The sequence below is a fragment of the Ambystoma mexicanum genome, chromosome 1p (genome assembly GCF_040938575.1).
Source record: "Ambystoma mexicanum isolate Mex_15411 chromosome 1p, UKY_AmexF1_1, whole genome shotgun sequence".
Classification (NCBI taxonomy): Eukaryota; Metazoa; Chordata; class Amphibia; order Caudata; family Ambystomatidae; genus Ambystoma; species Ambystoma mexicanum.
The window spans coordinates 1,186,230,978-1,186,236,137 of NC_090921.1; positions in this window are offsets into that span (position 1 = coordinate 1,186,230,978).

Sequence of the window (5,160 nt, forward strand, 5' to 3'; positions counted from 1 at the left end):
CCTTTCAAAGGACTAAAATAAATAGAAACAGTCGCATTTCACCTGGAAAACATCAATACTGTCATTTGGGTCTACTTCTTTAGGCAATCCCAGATCTGCTGTGATATAAGTGCAGGGTCTCCTGTCTTCTGTGCTACACTGACGAACACAGTGCAAGTTTTTAGACATTCTCCCACACTTTCTAGGGATGTGCAACAGAAAAAACAGAACCAACACCTTCCAGTTGGCACTGTGAACTCAGAGGTAGGATTTTTGAAACAGGCAATCAATTCTTCAATTGAACTGAGAGTCCCTTCTTAATGGATGCCTGACTTGTAGCCAGAAAGCTTTTAGAAATCTTTAATTTTGTAGAGGTCCTCATTGGGAGCACACCATCTTAGAAAAAGCTATTGCAAATCCATTGACCAGAGTGTCCTTCAAGAACTGGTCCTTTGTCCTGGCAACCCTTCTTCGTATGATTGGCTGCTGCCTATATCCCAGGAACCCAGAAACCAGAAGGCGTGAGCCGGCCCCGGTCTCATAGGCCCAGTTACCAAGGCCCAGTGCCTGTCCTTGCCTGTCACAGCCTGTTGGACTTAGGGGCCAGAAATGCTGCACATGTCACACAAGCATCACAACAATCAAGGAATTGCACCCTACTGCATGTTGTGGACCTATGCGCACCATGAAAGGTACGACAAACAATAACACTCGCCACCTGCTCACATGGCGACCCACTCCCCGCACCTGACTCTATCCTGCTTACCTACTTAAGGATTATCTTAACAGCTAATATACTACCCAAGCGTTACTATTACCATACTGTTATAACCACAGTGGTGCGATTTGCGCTTTGGTCAAAGTCAGCACAACTTCCGGAGTCTCACCCTGTTCTTAACAAATGTTGCATTGATTGTTTATATGCTACACTATCTGTAACTTATCTAGCTTCTTAACCCTATCTAGCTCTACACCACGATTTGATTATATAGGGCTGTCTCTGTTCCATGATTGTTTGTTCTGTGTAAACTATCCTGCATCTGCGTCACTTAATGAATTTACTATTCCACCCTTTGTCACTGCCTACGCAAGGAATGCCACTTCTCATCTATGCTCATTCGTATCAGTTCTGCATCGCATGTCATTCCAGCACCAGTGATCTAATGCATAATGTCCCATTTCTGTATTATATTTTGCTTGTTCTTAGGTACTTAACCTAGACGTCTCATCTAACTGGTACCGTATTGCCTTTAGCCCAGCTTTGTTCGTTGGTCAACCTTCCTCTGCACTGTCACACAATCATACCGATTATTTGTTCTTCCTACAGCTCGAAATACACTCTGCCTGAGCCTTGCTATCTCTATCTACCAATAGCTCTCGAGTAAACATGTTGCCTTATACATAACTATCCGCAACGCTTGCCTACAACATCTGCCTGTGTCTCTTTTAGTCTCTCCCAGTCAACCTTTGTCAGCAATTCGCACTCCTATACACATCCTTTGCAACACAAATTAGTATCACATTGCATTACTGTTTGGAATGTGCTATGTGTTACACTCATGCTCATGCTGCCCAATCCTAGACCACTTACCTGGCCTCCACACATCCCATCTTTTCAAAACTCTATGTCTCTGTTTGGGAACCTTGCCCATAGGCCTAGCCATTAGCATCTAGCTCTCACCTCACAATGTACCCGATCTCCCTACCATGCTGCATATTACTCTCGCTAATCACTACAACCCAACATATTAAGTCCTATGCGAACCTTAACACCTACAACATGTCCTCCTTCACACTGAAATCACGGTACAGCACTGCATGCCCATCCTACACACCCAGTAATAATGATATACCGCAACTGAGTTTCTACTCATCATCATTAGACATTTACTCTTCGTGTATTCACAACATTAAGACTACCTACACTATGACCTGCATCAACCCATATCAGGACCTTCACTCTCCTTGGCTATCCCTAATGACTATTCCATCCTCAGATGTGACAGGGACGCTAAAAATTCCAAAGGCGGAGGAGTTGCCTTCATCTTCAAAAGCTCCAATCATCAGATCCCCTCTGCTGAACTACTATTAGTGAAACTGCCGATATCACCTAATCCAACTGCCACCATGCATCTTATCTATAGGCCGCCAGGTCCCACCTCCAACCTCACTGACAGTATCACATCCTTCCTTGCAGCGAATACCAAGACTAATTGACAATCTAACATGAAATTGGCAATTGGGTACCTCAATCTTGGGTTCCAAGACCCCAATGACCTCAAAGCTCTTGACCTTGCCAGCACACTAACCGACTTGGGATTAACTCATCACACCCAGGAACCGACTCACATTAAAGGCAGAACTCTTGATTGCTTTGCTGACCTTAACTGTAGCATCAACATTGTCTCCAATACATCCTGTGTCTAGTCGGATCACCATAAAATAACCTTCAACATTAAATCCAACACCCATGCCCCAAACAAAGCATTGCACCCTCTATCAGTACGAGAAACAAAAAGGTTGTTACAAGAGAGAAACTACACCCTCTTATCCTTTCCATTCTCAACAATGTCTCGGTATCATGTACTGACCCCATAGTCTTAGTGGATACCTTCAACCAAACTATCCTAAAAGCTCTAAGTATTACAGCCCCAATGAAACTATGGAAATCTAAACCCTGCGCTCATGTCAATTCATGGTTCACAACACACCTGAGAGAGCTACGCAAAGCTAAAAGAAACAAAGAGGCAAGCTGGAAAAGCCTTCCCTCTGACACCAACAAAATCATCCTTATCAGAGCCTCTGCTAATAACAAAGAGGCTATATTTTTAGCAAAAAAAGACACTTACAACAAGCGTATCCTGCAGGCTGAATCTAATACTAAAGAGCCATTCAAGATACTTAAAGAACTTGAATCTCCTATTACCCCCAATAACAACTGCAGTAATGACACCACATGGTGTATGAACATCCAAAAAGCGCTACTTGACAAAATCTCCACCTTACAAACTAAAATCAATGATAGAAAATGCAGCTTACTCAAGGACTTGCAACCTAACACCGCCTCTAGCAGCATATCACCCCCGATTGCACATTCCTTTAAACCTTTCAGCTTCTCACCTCCGTCCATCACGGAAGTGGAAAATATCATCAAACAACTTAAACCTTCTAACTGATAGGGCAACTCATGCCCAGCCCCTGTCATCAAGGAGTCAGCCATGACCTAGCCCCTTTCATCACCTCCTTTATAAATGCCTCGTTCAAATCAGGCATTGTCCCCGACAACCTTAAGGATGCTTGGGTCATCCCACTTATTAAAAAAACATCCCTTGATCCAAGCAACCCCTACAGCTACAGGCCCATCACCACGGTGCCCTTTCTACTGACATTTTTGACCATGCTGCCTATTTACAAATTCAGGATCATTTAGACTCTAATAAACTCCTTGGCCTTAGACGATCTGGATTCCGGCCTAGGCACAGAACTGAAACTGCCCTCATCGACTTAAAACACAAATTGATGACTTAAAAGACAGTGGCAAGTTGTCCCTTCTACTCCTGCTTGAGTTCTCGGCTGCTTTCAAATTGGTCAATCATCAAATTCTTTGCCATCATCTCAACAGTTCTGCCCACTTTTCCAATGAAGCTATTTTTTGGATTAGATCATTTCTGGCTAACAGAACCATGAGGGTTTTCTCCCCATCTGCTTCTGCTGAACTGTCACCAGTCCCGTGTTGGGTCCTGCAAGGGTCGTGTGTCTCGCCTACTTTGTATAATGTGTTCACAAAGCCACTCTTTGATATTCTTGATTTTTTGGGTGTCACCTATACTAATTATGTGGATGACAACCAGGTACTCATCCCTATCACTGGTGACTACGTGACAGACTCTAAAGCCTTGAATGATGTCTATCTAGTCATTCAGGCCTGGATGGCGCAACAGAGCTTTGTCTCAAAGATGAAAAGACAGAGCTACTCTTCCTAGGCTCCCACTCCAGACTCAATAGGCTAGACCCTGCCTTCAAATACTTTGTTATTGATGTTAATCAAGGTATCCAATGATACGAAAACCTACCTCGATTCCACCTTGTCTCTTACAAGACAAACCAATGGTGTGGTTTCTGCATCAGCCTATACTTCTACTAAACTTATAACAGCTTGCAGACTTTTCCTCACCTGCGCTAACTGTATCATCCTTGCCAGAACTCTTATCTTATCTAAAATTGACTACTGTAATGCCGTGTACTTAGGGACGAGTCAAAGGAACCTTAACAAGTTACAAGTAACCCAGAAAAATGCCATCAGGGCTGGCGTCAATATTCCGAAGAAACAACACATCTCCAACACCAGACGCAACTTACACTGGCTGCCTGTTGCGCAAAGAATATCCCTAAAGACCCTTGCACTCACGCATAAGTGCCAGTCTACGAAGCTCCTTAATACCTGGCCAACCACTTTACATCACATACCTACTCCCACCCTCTTAGAACAGCCTATGCCCACTCTGTCTATCCCAAGATTCAAGTTGCAGAAAGCAGCTGAGTCCAGCTTCCCAGTTCAAGCCTCCAAATTATGGAACACACTTCCCAACACTCTCAGATCTGAACTGCCTTTCCACTCCTTCAAGAGAAAATCCAAAACGTGGCTCTTTCATCAGGGTAAAGCTGCCACATGTCTACAATAACTAACACCTTTTATGTATCAACATCTGATAAGTTTTGAGAATTTTTTGGTTTATAACACTTTTATTGAATTGATGATGTTTTCTGTTGTATTGTTAATTTGGAATTTGAATAATAATTTGCTGTTGTAAATTATACATTTTGAAAGGTTGTATATTCAGCCAACCAAAATTAAAAAAAAATAAAAAAAAACTAACACCTATTGTTGGCTTCTGTTCGACTAGTCACTCAGAATGATTGACCCTCCCTGCATTCTGTATCCTCTGTATAACTCCTTGTATAATTTTCTGCAAACCTTGTAAATACTTTGCTTAATCCGGTGTAAATTTATGCTCTGATTCATGGATTATTTGCACCAAAAAAAACGGGATTTGTGCGCCATTCTGCCCGCACAAATCGCTGTTTAACAAATGGGAATTTGCGGGCAGAATGGCGCACAAATCCCGTTTTTTTCTGGTCAAATAATCCATGAATCAAGGCCTTACTATTGATAATGCACAA